Raw genomic sequence first — 18208 nt, 5'->3', positions numbered from 1 at the left:
TTCTGGCTCCGAATCAGACAATTTATTCATTTAACTTGTTCCGTGGAGATCCCTAAGTTATGTTATTATCCCTATTCAAGACTAATAACATCTAATCCCTAGATTGAATAATTGAGACTTTTCTCTAATGAGCACCTTAGGGTTGCATTAACTCGATCTATGGATCCCCTTATTAGGTTTCACCCTAATCCGGTAAAATCTTGTCACCCTATGTCTAGGCGCGCAAACAACTGTGCTTAATTATGACAAATGTACTCTTAGACAGGGTCTATTCCTCCTCTGAATAAGAGCTTATCTTGAATCAATATCCTAGGATATCAAAACAAGAATTAAGAACACCTAATTAAGAACAAGTCAAATATTTATAATACAATTCAAAAAATAATAACAAGATTCGTCTTAGGTTTCATTTCCCTTAGGTATTTGGGGGTTTTAGTTCATAACTAAATAAGAAAACATCTCAGAAAAATAAAGAATACAAAACATAAAGAAAACCCAAAACTCCTGAAGGGGAAATTGAGGAGAGATCTTTAGTCTAGATGATGAATCTGGCTTCTGAGATGGCTCAATCGGCTTCCTTGGAGTAATTTCTTACTCCCCCCTATGTGTCACCCTTTCTTTCTCCTCTAGGGTGTATTTATAGGCTCTGGAATGCCTAAGAGCCCTCCAAATTAGCCTTTTCCAAATTGGACTCAACTTGGGCTCGGCAGGGACAAGCCCGTGTGACACCCCTATGTGAATCGTGCTTTGAATCCGTCAAATTGTCACGACCGTGCGGTCTGCCCGTGTAAGGAGGTCCAGGCCTTGTTGATTTCGTACTTTGGTCCATTTTCTCTATTTTTGGCCCGTTTCTCGTTCCTTTCACTCTCTTATGCTCTCCTAAGTATAAAACATGAAATTAAAGCATTAGGAGCATCGAATTCACCAATTCTAATGGGAAATCATCCATAAAATGCGTTAAACATGGGGTAAAAATATGTATAAATTACGGTCTATCAAATACCCCCACACTTAAGCATTTGCTTGTCCTCAAGTGAAATTCCCAACTCATAATCAAAATAAATTCTTCGTAATTTATAATTTCTATTGATAATATCTCAAAATAATCCATAGGTAATCATACATTGAGAATTCAACTAAATGAACATAAAGGTTTCAAGCATTCCAAGTTGAGCATTTTATTCCGAAAACATAGGTGTCTCCCCTCGTCTAGGTAATTACCTTGTATTCAAAATGACACAGAGTTTTACATCCTCACTAAAGATTCACTCAAATTACTTGAGGTGTTTAAGGAAAATAAATGAAGCGCTTAATAGTCAATAATGAAAAGTCATTACCATAGGCTTGCATGAAAATCAAATCTCCACCATTATAATTTGAGATGATACATCAATCAAAAGGTCTTTAGAGGGTTGTAATGAGGCTTGGTTAGGGGGTCTGGTTACAAGCTGAAAGAAAAGGTTAGAATGGTGATTGACTTGAAAAATTTGCCTAACTAGAAAAATAGCTAGTCATCAATTACATACAACAGAGCTTTTCTCAGAATATAGAATTTAACTTTTTTAGCTCAGAAGATTACTACTATTAAGATGTATACACATTTTTTTTTAATTAAGAACAAGTTAAATAACATAGACTAACTATTAAGAACAAGACATAGCTAAGCAATTTATTCAACTCAAATCTCGACAAAAATAAGGATCAAAAATAATTGAGGGGATTTCAACAAAAAATGGGTTAAGGGTTAATATTAAGGGTAATACAAGAAATGGCTTGTTAAGCTCAAGAGGGTTTACTAGGGGTTAATCATGGTGGTAGGCTTTTCATGGCATGAGTGGGTTAATCCTAAGTGCCTTAATCATTTTGACATATCAAATCAAATGGTATGGTCTTGACAGGCATAATCAAGCAAGTTCTAGAATAACAATTCAATACTGATGCACTTAAAGCAATAATAAAAATGGACATGAAAGAATTAATAGATGCTCAAAAGGCTAAAAAATCTCACAAAAATTATGGCTTTTTGATGTTTAGAATTTGTGAAATCCAACTCAAAGTAATACCTAAACTTTGGGAAAACAACTTAAGATTTTAAATTCTTAAAAATCAACTTATCATGCTTGATTCTCTAATGTCTTAAAGTTTAAACAATTAATGCATAAATGCCTATGTTTTAATTCAAGATATATCAATAAAAATCATAAATCAATCAAAATTTATCTTAAATATGATATGAGAGCTTTTCAAGAGAATAAGGCAGTCATTCCGGGATTTTTCTGATAATGAAATAAATACCCCCCACACTTAAGATGTACATTGCCCTCAATGTACAAAGATAGATATAAGAATATAGAAATAAGATAGGGAGAGAAGTGAAACTTCCTAAGTGAAAAATAGATGAAATTCCTGGATTAGTGAGAGCGAGTTATTGGAAATAAAGCTAGAGGACAAACATGATTCTGAAAAACAAAAGGAGAATTGGGGGAATAAATTGGTAGTAATCATAAAGATAAGCTGTGTTTAAGAAAACCGAGTCACAAAACTGAGTCACAAAAATAATTAAATGTTATATTTTGTGTTTATTATATGTGAAAGTGCATGTGTGAAAATTTCATGCTTTGATTTTGTCATTTGAGAGTAAAATTATGAAATAGGACCTATGTGAAAATTTCTGAAATGCTATAGGCCAAATTGTAGTGGCCAAATAATTTGTAGTGTAAAATAGGAGGATTTGCATGTCAAACATCCCATTTTACATGTAGTGGCCGGCCATCATGTTGGTGGTAGACAACATGTGCAAATTTTTTTATTGAAATTATGGCATGAGTATGACACAAATATTGTATGCCATTTTGTGTCATAAATTGTTGGGTAATTAGAATAATAAGAGTAACAAAAGGAAGTGAAGGAAAAGTTTGGTCCATCCTTGTTCATGGTAGCCGAAAATGGAAGAGAAAGGAGAGGAAAAGAGCTCTTGAATGTTCGGTCACTTGGGGAAGAAAATCCAAGGTAAGTTCATGGTGCTTTGCTTCTATTTTGATGTTCACGGATTTTTCTTGTTTCTACCTTAACCCATGAAACATATTTTTGATATTTGGTTGTGTTGTGAGCATTCGGTCATGAATGGAAATGAGAGAAATGGTTGTTGTTTCATGTTCTTTTGATGAAAAATGGAGAATAGAAGAAGTTGAGCCAAGCAAATGAGCATGCATGTGCCTTAGATGCTAAGGGGAAAAATCGGCTAACATGTTGTGTGTATTATGGCCGAATGTGAACTTGGATTATATTGAGTAATGTTGTGCTTTAAAATGATGAAAGGAAGATTATGCTTAAGTGAATTTCTAGGTATGTGATGATTGATTTGTGATATGCATGTTTAAATAACATGCATGCAAGGTATGTGTGAAAGAGTGAATTGGTAATAAATCTGCTTGGGACAGCAGCAGTAACGTGACTTTGGAAAATCACCATAAATTGTGGGAGATGAGTTAGAAGCTGAATAAATTATTTAATTAAATCTTAATGAGTCTAGTTTCTTATAAAAGAAACCGTGTAAGTAAAATAATTTCCGATGATGAGATATTTGAAGTGATGTGGGATAGGGTCAGAATGACTTCTAGATCCTCTGTTCTGTTTTTATAAAATCATTATAAATTGTAAAAAAATGGTTATAAGATTAAGTTTATATTCTTAGACTCCTTAATAAGTCTAGTTTCAAATTAAATAAACGAGAACATATTTTAAATTTTTTACAATGAGAAATTTGATTCGTAGTGAAGAGTGGTCAGATTAGTCAAACAGTGAAATAAGGGAAACTTTAAGAAAAATATGGTATTGATTGGCCAAACCAAAAATCCTGAAAATTTTATGGGTAAAATATATATGGGTCTATTTTCATATAAAATTAACAGAACTTGATTTGGAGTTTTGTAGCTCCAGTTATAAATGATTTAGTGACTGTTGCTCAGGAAGACAGCTAGCAGTGAAATTATGATTATGTGGTAAACATTGACAAAAATTTGTTAATGAGTTTCTTATTGATTTCTTATAAGCTTACTATGACCAGTAGGTGTGAAAGTTGAATATATATATATTATATTTTGAAAGTGATGCTTGAATAATCGAATAATGACTAGTTTAAAATCTTTAAATTTTAAGCTCAAGAGCATAGAGGGTCAAATTCGAATAAGAGAAAAGAGAAAGTAATCGAATAGCCGTTGTAATCATTCGACAACATTCGAGGTAAGTTCTTAAGTGTTTAAGCTTGATTCCTTTTTATATGCCCAAGAGTTAAATTAATATGGTAAAGGGAATGTAAATTTTATTTAGTTAATGTGCCGAATATGTAATGATTTAAGGCTATAAACCGATTATGGCTATTATGCTTAAGTTGAATTGGATTTGGAAATTTGATCACTAAATGAGTGTTATAATGAATAAACTATGCCGTATATGTGCTGGTGAAGATATCACGATTTGTGATTATTAAATACCTAAAGGAAACCATGATGTGTATAAAATTATTATTAGTCCTTTGTGATAGCCGAATATGGCTTGGCACTAAAGTGATTAAATGTGAACTTCGATGAGGTAAACCATTAAAAGTGTGGTGCTATAAGACTATGGGCTAATACGATATGTGGATTCGTTCCATAAAGTAAATTATTCAGGTATGCGATATGTAGTTAGGCATGTTAAATCGATTGGAATTGAATCATGAATGTGAATTGAGAAGCATAGGTAAAAATGCCTATGACATATATGTGAGTAAGGGTAAAACCATCGTAAATTATCGATAAGGATGGGCTATGTACGGAACCATCTTATAATTGCTAATTTGAAAGGTTGTGTGCGAATCAGTGAGCAATATGTATATATTAGATTAATCGTGACCTTTTGCTTCTACTTGAACGCGATAAATAATTTATGCATATGACTTATAGTCCAATGGTCACTATGGGTTAAGTTTGAATGGTGAAATGGAAATGTGATATGTTGAATGAAATGTGTTAATATATAATTAAATATGCATGATATTTGATGTGTATCCGGGCTTAAAGACCCGCAGGCTTCGTGCTGGTATTATATCCGGGATAAATCTCGCAGGCCTAGTGCTGGTATTATATTCGGGCCTTCGTGCCTAGTAGGCGTAATGCCGGTGAAATGATATGTTATGTGAATTCGGTGTTCCTTGTAAGATAAGGGTTTAGCCGAATGTTAAAGATGAAATGATAGTGTACTGTATCATGTTTATATGGCCTAATGGCAAGTATAACATGTTGGTAAATATGCAATGTGCTTTTATAATCAAATGATAAGTTTGAAATGAATGTGAGTGAAATGTTATGCATAAACTATCAAATGTTAAGTGTGAAAATGAGATGAAAGAAAAATGTTTGAGATGTATAATTATATATATGTTCGAATGATGTTAGTACTCAATTGATATGAATATGTTATATGGAACTTGTTGATTTGATTATTCGGGCCTTTGAGCTTAGCAGACTATAATGTCGGTAAGATACTATTCGGGCTTTCGAGCCTAGTAGGCTATAAAGCCGGTGAAATGATATCGGGCCTCGAGCCTAGCAGGCGAAATGTCGGTGATTTGAGAAAAGTCTATGACTAAGGTACCTCGTGCTAGATTGTCAAATGAATACATTTAATACGTAAAGTAGCCCAGGTACGCAGTATGTACTCATATGTGAGTTTGATTTGAAGTGAATCATAAGGGAGTAATGTGAGACGCACGTGAATAAATGTTAAAACTATACCTATGATCATGATACACCTGGTCAGGGTGTGAAAGTATGTAAGGGTATTTGATAAAAATATGTTATATGAATTTAGATTAAGTGTGATAAGAATGCTGAACATGCATTATGTGCTTGTGTATATTCGGCCAGATGGCAATATCCCTAAAATTTAGCCTCTTAAGAAATTAAATAATCGAAGTATAATTGCGTTTATTTGTTTGCATTGCTTAAGACTTACTAAGTTTATGAAAGCTTACTCGTTGTTACATTTCTCTGTTTTATAGATTGTTGACTTCGCCATTACTGCTTTCGGGTTGGAGTTCACCGGAGATATTATCACATCGTCGAGCTCACGTTATCGGTGTAAGTAAATCCTAGTATTTGAGTCTATGGCATGTATAGGGTTTTAATGTTTTGGACCTCGAAGCTCATATATGGGATAGATTGCATGTGAAAAGAAAAGTTTTAAATTGATTGAAATTTTTCAGACGATTTTGTGTGATTGACTAAGTTTAAGTCGGGTAACACCTCGAACCCTATTAGGTGAGGATACGGCGAGGGTGTTCTGAACAAATATTTTTCCCAATTGCCTTCGAACTCTAAAACACAACATCTGAGCATATCTTCGAGAATCTGAATTACTTTCTCAGACTGACCATCGGTTTGCAAATGAAAAGCTGCACTAAAATTCAACTTTGTACCCAGAACTTCTTGCAATCTCTTCCAAAACCGTGATGTGAACCTCGGATCTCTGTCTGAAATAATCAAAACTGGTACCCCATGCAATCTAACAATCTCAGCAATATACAACTCAACTAGTCATTCAAGCAAATAGTCAGTACGTACTGGACTGAAATGTGCAGATTTTGTCAATCGATCAACGACAACCCAGATTGCATCTTTCTTCTTCGGAGAAAAAGGCAATCCCGATACAAAATCCATAGTAACTCTGTCCCATTTCCACTCTAGTATCATCATAGGTAGAAGCAAACCCGAAGGCACTTGATGCTCGGCTTTCACTTTCTGACAAATCAAACACTTTGATACAAACTCAAAAATGTCTTGTTTCATACCTGACCACCAATATTGTTGTTTCAAATCATTGTACATTTTAGTACTTCCGGGGTGAACAGATAGGCATTCACTGTGCGCTTCATGCAAAATTTTCTGAATCAACTCTGGATTTTTCGGTACACAAATTTTGTTTTGAAACGTCAAACAATCATCAGATCTGATTTGGTACTCTAAATCATTATTCAACTCGCATCGCACTCTTTTAGCTTGAAACTCAGTATCACACTTTTGAGCTTCGCAAATTTGTTGAAGAAAAATTGGTTTAGCTTTTAACTTAGCTAAAATTGAACCATCATCAGATAATGTCAACTATGTATTCATTGCTCTCAAGACAAACAATGATTTTCTACTCAAAGCATCCACGACTACATTCGTTTTCCTCGGATGATAATCGATTACTAAGTCCTAATCTTTTAGTAGCTCGAGCCATCTCCGTTGTCGCAAATTCAAATCTTTCTGAGTCATAATATACTTTAAGCTTTTATGGTCAGTAAAGATGTGACATTTTTCACCGTACTAATTATGGCGCCAAATTTTCAATGCGAAAACTATAGAGTCAAACAGTCAATCATGTGTCAGATAGTTCTTTTCATGTGGCTTCAACTGTCTGGAAGCATATTCTATCACTTTTCCCTCTTGTATCAACGCGTAACCCAAACCGTTCAATGACACATCGTTGTAAATCACAAATTCTTTACCTGACTCAAGTTGAACCAACATTGGTGCCTCAATTAATAATGTTTTCAACTGATCAAAACTCTTTTGACATTTCTTGGACCATTCAAACTTTACATCTTTCTGTAACAGTCTGGTCATCGGTGTCGCAATCATCAAAAACCCTTTAATGAAACGTCGGTAGTAACCAGCCAATCCCAGGAAGCTTCTAACCTCAGATACATTTCTAGGTGGTTTCCAATCAGTAACTGCAAAAATCTTGCTCGGATCAACTCGAATGCCATCTGTCGAAATAATATGTCCAAAAAATCTGACTTTTCGGAGCCAAATCTCACACTTACTGAATTTAGCATACAGTTACTTATCTCTCAAGGTTTGCAACATAATCCTCAAGTGATCGGCATGCTCAGACTCATCTCGTGAATAGATCCGAATGTCGTTAATGAACACAACAACAAATCTGTCTAAATACGGTCTAAAAATCTGATTCATCAAATCCATAAAGACGGCAGGAGCATTAGTTAGTCCAAAAGGCATAACAGGGAATTCATAATGTCCGTACCTCATTTTGAAAGTAACTTTCAACACATTAGAGTCTTTAACTCGTAGTTGATAATAGCCAGATCTCAAATAAATCTTTGGAAACACTGTTGCACCTTTTAACTGATCAAAAAAATTGTTTATTCTCAGCAACAGATACTTATTCTTTATCGTAACCTTGTTGAGCTAACGATAGTCAATACACATTCTCATTAACCCGTATTTCTTCTTTACAAACAACATAGGATCACCCTTGGGTTAAAAACTCGGTGAGGGAAAAACTCGATCGTCTAAAACCTCTATCTGTTAACTCTTGCAACTGAGCTTTCAACTCTTTCAATTCTGTTGAAGCCATTCTATATAGAGCTATCGATATCGGTGAAGTTCTCGGTACTAACTCAATAGTAAACTCAACCTCTCTAACTGGTGGCAACCGAGGCAATTCTTCTAGAAATACATCAGGATATTCACAAACCACAAGCACTAATTCAATCTTCTTTTCAGACAGTTTAGTATCTAAAACGTAAGTGAGATAAGCTTTGCAAACATTTCTCACATATCCCTGAGCTGACAAAGTCGATATCACAACTGGTAATCCACCGAATTCATCAGATTCAATCTGAAGAATTTCATTATTCTGACACCTCAATTTTATAATATTTTGCCTAAAGTTCACAACAGCATCGTGCAGAGTCAACCTATCCATACCTAGAATCATTTCGAACTCATGAAATGGTAAAAACATCAAGTCAGCTGGAAAGCAATAACCCTAAGTCATTAATGGACAGTTCTTGCATACTTTATCAACTAGAACATACTTGCCTAAGGGGTTCGATACTTTAATTACAAATTCTGTAGACTCAACAGGCAATTTCTTACTAGACACTAAATTCTCACAAACATATGAATGTGTCGATCCAGGATCAATTAAAGCAATCATATTAGTGTCGTAAAGAGAAAATGTACCGGTGATAACATCTGGCGACGATGCTTCTTTGTGAGCGCAAATAGTGTAAGTTCTAGCTAGTGCTCTAGCTTCGGATCTCACAGATAAATCCCTAGTCACACCTCTACCACTGGACATATTTCCCACATTCCTCAGTGGCCTTCCTCTCACAGTCATGTTGCTTAGTCTTGCGTTCCAAAATCTATCTGTATCTGATAATTCTTGGCAATTTTGAATAAAATGATCTGGCGAGGCATATTTGAAACAAGCTTTAACACTCTTATTCCAGCACTCTCCAAAATGTCTTCTCCCACATTATTAACATTCGGGTTTGTTATTTTTCACACTGCCAACACTCGAGATAGAAGTAGCTTGAGCTTTAGAATTCACATGTTGAATGCCACGATCTCTATTCTGATATCCCGCTGATGCATTCGATCGACTATACAAATCTCGGGATTTGTTTAATGAAGAATGATAAGGTTTATTCATCGGTCTTTTTCTCAAATCTCTAGCCTTTAAATCAACTTTCCTCTTTTCTCGGCTAAAATCTTCGGTTTTACAAGCCCGATCAGCCAATACAACAAAATTTTTCAAATCTAGAATCTCGACCAGAAGTTTAATATCTTTATTCAATCCGTCAACAAACTGCTTGCACATACTCTTTTCAGTAGAAACATACTCCCGAGCATATTTACTCAACCATACAAATTCTTTCCCGTACTAGTTTACAGTCATACGGCCTTGTTTCAATTCTAAAACCTCTTTGTGCTTTTGATTCAGAAACCATTGGCTTATATATTTCTTCCTGAACTCCGTCTTAAAGAATTCCTAGGTAACTCGTTCTCTAAGTATAATAGATACTAGAGTATCCCACCACTGGTATGCAGTGTTCCACAGAAGTGATATAGCACATTTTAAACACTCAGCCAGTGTACAAGAAAGCTCATCAAACACTCGAATCTTATTTTCAAGCCACAACTCTGCTCTTTCAGGATCAGCATCAACATTAGCTCTGAATTCTTCATCCCCATGTTTACGAATCTTGTCAATTGGAGGCTTATGCAATCTTAAAAGCTCGACACCTTGAGGAGCTACGGGATCCAGTTGGGGCTTAGGAGGGGTGGAGGTTGTTGAGCAGCTGGATTTGTCTGAATGTACTATGTGAACCATTCGTTCATCATTTGGAAAAGGCTTTTTTAGACTCTCCTCCCTAGGTACCAAACACGGGTCTAGCATCAGACGGTGCTGTCCCTTGAGCGAGAGCGGGCGCATTACTTTTAACCTCATCAGCTATAGCTCAACTAGGATCCATTTTCTATATGAAAACACATATTAAAATGTCAGGAGTCATCACACTATCACATTTATATATGGCATGTATAGCTAGACTCTCGCATATGCTACGTTAGTCCTAAAATCGACTAATTCATAGCTCTGATACCAATAAATGTAACACTTTTCACTCGTATTCAACACCAGAATAGGGTTACAGAGCATTACTAGACTTACAACACATTTAAACATTTAATTATTATATAAATTTACATTTCATGCAAACATTAATCAAACTCAAGCATAATGTCCCTATAACAAGCCTTAGAGGCCTTAACCATACTTTGGGAGTGGTTCGGGACTAAACCGATAGCTCAAGAAATTTTTATGAAACTTAGAAAATTTTCTTCAAAAAAGGGGCCACACGCCCGTGCATGCCACCAGACACGCCCGTGTGGGCATTCAAAATGGGAGCACATGACTGTGTCCCAGCCTGTTTCCAACCCCGTGAAACTCTCTGACTTGGGTCACACAGCCAACACACATGCCTGTGTGGCTAGCCTGTGTGCCTTAAAAATGGCTATACATGAGCGTGTGCCAGGCCCTATACTAGGCCATGCCAAACCTGTAGGGTATACAGACTTATGCCATATGACCAAGTCACACGCATGTATGTGAGGCCATGTACTGGCTTGATTTCTAAAACCACACCAGGGGACACACGACCGTGAAACATAACCGTGTGTAACACACGGCTGAGACACATGCCAGTTGTAACACCCCAAACCCGGCCTAGACTTTATGGTCGAATCTCGCGATGTCACATTGAAGTGTTTTTCGTAAAGTGTGATACCGATGAAAACCCTTTTTCTATTTAACCTCTTTGTGTGATCCTAATGATGATTCTAACACGTGTCATTCATTTCCAAAAGGTAAGTCATTGTCAAAAAGTTATTCACATTAAAATGTTATTAATTTTTAAAACATCATTTATTGCGGAAGCTTTTAAAACAGGTTGTGTATTCGTGGTATCTTTGATTAAACATTTATATTTTTGAAAACCCGCGTCTTTTCCTATTGCTAGCAGTTATAAACCAAAACAAATAAAAATCCCAAATTAAAAATAATAATCCAAAGAGGCCATTATTACAGTAAAATACCCTAAAAATTAAGTCGAAATCATAAAATACTATTTAAAATTAGATAGGTCATGTGGCCACCTTTGAGTCCTCCGTTGCACCGATCCGCCTATGTCTGGGGATTACTTGTACAGTTAAAACAGGAGGGTGAGTTTACGAAAACTCAATCTGTAATTCCATATAAGCAAACAGTCAGAAAATAAGCACAGTCTGGGCCTAAGCCCTTTTTAGTAACAGTGACAATATCAGTTTGGGCTTTAGCCCATCTCAATACAGAAACAGCCATGTGTTTGGGCCTTGGCCCATTACAGTAACAATAATCAATGCAGTAAAAATTTAAACAGTATACAAGTCCCATCCATCTAGCCTCTACACTCCATCTTCGTCTAACCCTACACTCCATGTGGGGATATAATCAACCCACCCATCCCAAGACTCCAGAAAGTACCGAATGTAGCACTATATAGTAATATGCAGCTGGGCTGCCAATAATATGGCTCAAAGCCTTTCAGTACACTTCCTTCGATCAGTATAGAACCCATCACCATGCAATGCATCATACAAACATGTCATGTCATATCATGGTATCATACATGTATCCAATACAGTTCAAATGGCATGCCAAAATACAGTCATACACATACATATACGTATCACACAGGGGTATAATAGTCTTTCAGTCAATTAGGGATCTAGATAAGCTTACTGACCCAACAGTAGGTCCACAGTTGACTCAAGTGACCCGTGCAACCTTAGCAATCAAACCGTGAAAATGGGCCCAAGGCCAATATTATGGGCCGTATGGCCCACACGACCTAAAATGGCCTTGGCTGTGTGGATCACACGACCTGGCCCAATATTGCCACACGTCCGTGTGGTTTACCCGTGTGGGTCCCATGTACCCGTGGGCCCACAAAGACCAATTCGGCCCAGCCCATGAAATCTCACATGGTCGGCCTCATCGATCACACGCCCATGTTTAGTCACACGAACTACCACATGAGCGAGCACATGCCCGTGTAGCGTCGTCATTCACTTAATCTAGCTTTTACTGATTTCCATAGTTGCGATTGTGTTTACACACTTGGTTACGATTCCTGGTACACAACTCTCCCGAGTTACAACACACCTACAGGACTAGCAATCCCATGATCAACATTAGTTTATGCTTAGAGATAGTAATACAAAAACAATCCCAAATGAATTCATCAAATGTTGCTTACTCCCACTACTCCAACCGATGTAGCGTACAAATCTGTAGGTAGACCAAGTTTGATGCAATTTTTTGCTGCCAAAACACAATTTAACAATTGAAACCTTTCCCAAACAATTGAAACATACACTCTCGCCTCCTACCAAAAGACTTATCGAACTAACGAAAATCAAAAGTTGTACATAAGAGAAAGAACAGATTCGATAAAAAGAAATAAAGGGGAAATGGAAAGAAGAAGAATGTTCAGCCAATGAAAGAAAAAATAAAAACAACAGCGAAACAGAAAAGAAATCATTGAAATCTCACCGACGAAGCGAAGCCAAGAAACAAAAATTGGGACAATAGCAAAGACTTAATATATGGCAATGGGAGAAGGGAAGGAAAAAATAGTAATGGGGCTGCAATTTGATGATAAAGGCAACAACAAAATAGACCAAGAAGCGAAGGAAACAATTAAGATATGGCTAGGGGACAGAAACAAAACCAATAGCAAAATCGACAGAAATAGAGGGTTTGAGGAAAAGAAAAGAGGAGAAGAAGGGAAAAAAATTGAAGAGGGCAGCAAGAGAATTCAGCAAGATAGAATGACCGAATATTGAGGGAAACAAAAGCCAAGCAAAATTTTTGAGGAAGAATTCAATTTCGGCACCACTACTCCCACTTTCCTTGATCCACTCCTCAAAACTCTCCTCCAATCATTTGATCCGCTCCTCAAAACTCTCCTCCAATCTCTCAACCATCTAATTTGAACTACCCCCAAACTTTTTAGAGTTTTAGCTAAGTTAGAACACTCCCATAGTACTAGCAGCAAAATAAAACTCCCTTGCACATACCAGGTCTCGAACTCCAGACCTCTAGCTTATTTACACTCCACTACCACCAGTCCAGCAGGCCCATTCTGACATATCTTTAACAAGTTTTATTTATAAATCTACTAACTAAAGCTAAGGGTTTATTCATTAAAAAGAAAAAATTTCCTAAGCCAAGGCTTGAACTTGGAACCACTCCAACACTTCCCAGAACCCTTAACCACTGAAGCAAACATGCATTTATGTAACAAAAACATATAAAAAAATAATTATCACAGATTTTGGGGTGTTACAACTCTACCCCCTTAAAGAAAATTTCGGCCTCAAAATTTTACTTGATCAGAATAGATGAGGATATTGCTATCGCATTGCATTCTCGAGCTCCCACGTGGCCTCCTCAGAAATATGATTACGCCAAAAAAATTTAACCAATGGGATAGACTTTTTTCTCAAAGCTTTAACATCGCGGTCCAGTATTTGGACTAGCTCCTCCTCAAAAGTCAAATTTGGCCTAACCTCGATCTCCTCAACAGAAACAACATGCACGAGATCAGAGCTGTAACACTCCAAACCTGGCCTAGAAGTTAGACCCGAATCTGGTGTGTCACATTGAAGTGTTTTTCGAAAACCATGTTCTCATTGAAAACCCTTCTTACTACTCAAAACCTCTAGCCATTTTAAAACTTGTGAAATGTTAATTCCCTTAAAACCTTACTTGCTACGGAAGCTTACTTTTAAACAGTTACGGAAACGAGATATTTTGAAAACCAGTTTTTGTTTTGAAAAATCGTGCCCTACTTCTAATAGATATTAAGCATACTAAATAAATTTCCCAAATAAAAGGTTAAGAAAATAAAGAGGCCTTAATACAACCCAAATCAAAAACCAATGTGCTTAACTAAATAAACAAAACAGAAAAGCATGTGCAGTTGTGTGGTCGTCTCCGAGTCCCTCTACGACACCGATCCACCTAACGTTGGGGATTACCTGCACAGTTAATAAACAGGGTGAGTTTATGAAAACTCAGTGTGTAATCCCCTTACTAGAGTAACGAACAAGAAATTGAGAATCGATGCAGGCGAGCCCATTACAAGAATGAAGACAGTCCGATTCAGAGCATACGTGGGCCAAAGCCTGTTACAATATCATTTGGGTCACAGCCCATAACAGAATCAATTGGGCCTAGCCCATCTTAGCCTTAGTTGGGCCGAAGCCCACATCGCAATAATATCACAATAATATCATACATGCAATGCTGTGCAACCCACCCCAAAAATCCAACCGCTACACACCAACTCCGTCCCCCGGTACACATCATGTAGGGATATAAATATCGACCCACCCATCCGAAACACATCAATGGTAGCTCAGTTGCGGTACTACCTTCATTGTAGTAAGCTACTAATCAAATATTAGGCTTAATAGCCATCGGTGGATCCACGGTTGTCAAGCAACCATGCGATCCTCATATACTTCCTCCGTTCCATAATTCCCTACCCATGCAATATGTCGTGTATGTCATGCCCAATCATCACACGTGTATGCAGAATGACCATACTCAGTAGCAATCTTTTAAACATATATTAAGAGCATATCAGTCATACAACCACATTGAAGTCAAATAAAATGTAATCATCAGTCAAATTCAAAGTCTAAGTCAGTCATTTAACCTCAAGGGAAAAATAGTCATTTTACGCTACAGGGTTATGTCGGTCATTTTACACTACAAGCGTATTTCGGTAATTTTATACTACAAGGGTATTTTGATAATTTTACAAATTGGGGGTGTTTCAGTAATTTTAAAAATTGAGGATATTTTGGTAATTTTACAAATCAATCGTATTTTAGTAATTTTACAAATCGAGGGTGTTTTGGTAATTTCACAAATTGGGGGTATTTCGGTAATTTTATAATTGAGGGTATTTCAGTAATTTCACAATCGAGGGTATTTCGATAATTTTACAAATCGAGGGTATTTCAATAATTTCACAATTGAGGGTATTTCGATAATTTTACAAATCAAGGGTATTTCAGTAATTTCACACTCAAGGGTATTTCGGTAATTTTACAAATCGAGGGTATTTCGGTAATTTCACAATCGAGGGTATTTCAATAATTTCAAAATTAAGGGTATTTCGATAATTTTATAAATCGAGGGTATTTCAGTAATTTTGTAAACCGAGGGTATTTCAGTAATTTTACAAACCGAGGGTATTTCGGTAATTTCTCTTTATTATGGGTTTATTACTTACCTTGGCCCGTTAACAAGTCCTTGTTGGCTAAAGTGAACAGATACTATGCACTAGGTAGGATTCTAGAGAATAAGAGGTGAGTCATTAAGACTGTTTAAGTACCAAGCTCTCCCTAGATCCAATCCTAGACATGCATATACGCATTGCCACACCTTAACCTTATGACTCGTCCACGGTCGCGATTAATTAATTATTTAAGTTTTATGTCTGCTCGAGTAGTTACCAAAAACTAGGTCCACAACCTCTTTACTAAACACTAACAGATCCACACTTATTCATTTGGCCACTTTAGGCCCAATCTCGTTCACATGGCCAATCAGGCATAATCTCGTTCACATGGCCCATCAGGCCTAATCTCTTTCACATGGCCCATCAGGCCCAATAACATTAATATGGCCCATCAAGCCCAACTACTTCTCACCTAAAAGTTAGATTTACACAAGTTGGCCTACGGGCCTGTCGGGCCTATTCGACCCATCGAGGCCCAGAATAGCCCCAGCACAAGAGAACGCTCTTGGCGGCTTTCAGCTTTCGCCGATTTCTAACAAAGAAGGGCATGAATACACACTTGTTTATGAGAATGCGCCGAAGTCCACGATCACCAACCTTGGCACATCCTGTATTGGGTCTTAATCACCTTTTTCTTTTTGTCCAACTTATTTTGTTCGGCTCTATTTAAAGCCAGCTTCTCACCAATTCCCATGTTAGCTTCCCGATGTGAGATTACTTTCAACCATTAGGAAAATTCCTTATTTTCTTATGATCACCTCAACCACAGAGTTCTAGTCCAACTCCACCTCCTACACAGCTCAAACAACAAAATAAATACTCCATTGCGCATCCCAAGACTTGAACCTTAGACCTCACAGTTACACAACACGCCACCTTGCCACTCCACCACAGGCTGTTTTTGTGTCATATTTTATCCTCAGTTATATATAACGTCTATAGGCCAAAGTCCAGGTTCCTTTAAAAGAAAATCTAAAATAAATTGTAAGAGCCAAGACTTGAACCCAAGCTCCCTTGCAACCTTAATGACGCCACAACCACTAGACCACAAGCTTCTTTGTGTCATTTATTTACCACAATAATTTAAATGGCCTTCATCCAAGCACCCAAGGTTTTATTCACTTATTACCAAAATTTTTGCTAAAGCCCAGGTTTGAACCCAAGATTTCTCCAACACTTCTCAGGGCCATTAACAACTAAAGCAGACATTTAATTGTGTCATTTCCTTGTATAATTAAATGCTTATATACAACCTCCTTACGGACCCATACTAAAGGCCCAATACTTCTAGGCCCAAATTTAGGGTGTTACAAGAGCAATAGCACTCAACATAGAGATGTGGAACACATCGTGAATTCGATCCAACTCCGAAGGTAACTCCAACTGATAGGCAATAGGTCCCACACATTTTAGTATGCGGTAAGGCCCAACAAACCTAGGGCTCAACTTGCCCTTACATCCAAACCTCGGTACCTTCTTCCATGGCGAGACCTTGAGAAAAACAAAGTCCTCCACAAAATACTCAATCTCTCTACACTTCAGATTCGCATATGACTTCTGTCTGTCTGATGCCGCTTTTAGTCAATATTGAATCAGTCTAACTTTATCCTCGGTATCAAAAACTAATTCAGAGACCAAAACATGTCACTCGCTCAACTCAGTCCAACACAAAGGAGTGCGACAACTACGACCATATACTGTCTCGTAAGGTGCAATCTGTATGCGAGACTGATAGCTATTGTTATAAGCAAACTCTGCTAGCGGCAAGTAATCCTCCCAACTTCCTTGAAAATCAATCACACAACTCTTTAACATGTTCTCTAGTATCTGAATCACCCTCTCTGACTGACCATCTATTTGAGGATGGAACGCAGTACTGAAGTCCAATCTCGTACACAGAGCTTCATGTAACTTCTTTCAGAACCGAGACGTGAAGTGAGGATCCTTATCAAATATTATTAAAATCGGTATCCCATGCAGTCTCACTATCTCAGACACATACTGTTTATCCAGATTCTATAAAGAGTAATCAGTACAAACTAGTATGAAATGGGCAGATTTGGTCAATCGATCCACGATGACCCATACTGAATCCTTTTTAGTAGGCGTTAAGGGCAGGCCACAGCCATATGCTCCCATTTTGAATGTCCACACGGCCTATGACACGGGCTTGTCTGGACATGGGCACATGAGCTAGCCACACGGCCTATGACACCCCTTACCCGTGTCCGACACCGAAACAGGGTACAAGGCATTACTGGACTTAATCGTTCATAAACATGCAAAACTTGGGCTACAAAATTTCATTTGTATCAAAACTTTTCATACACATGCATAATGTCCCATTCATAGGCATACGAAGCCCTAAACATGCATTGAAAGTAGTTAGGGACTAAAGTGAGAACCTTAGAAAGTTTTGGGAAAACTTAGAAAATTTTTCCATGACATAAGGTCACACGCCTGTGTGTACACAGAGACGCGCCAGCGTGCCTTCGAAACGCTCGTGTGCTCAGGCCGTGT

This window comes from Gossypium arboreum, chromosome 8, assembly GCF_025698485.1.
Source record: "Gossypium arboreum isolate Shixiya-1 chromosome 8, ASM2569848v2, whole genome shotgun sequence".
Classification (NCBI taxonomy): domain Eukaryota; kingdom Viridiplantae; phylum Streptophyta; class Magnoliopsida; order Malvales; family Malvaceae; genus Gossypium; species Gossypium arboreum.
Note: the sequence above shows the minus strand (reverse complement) of the source record.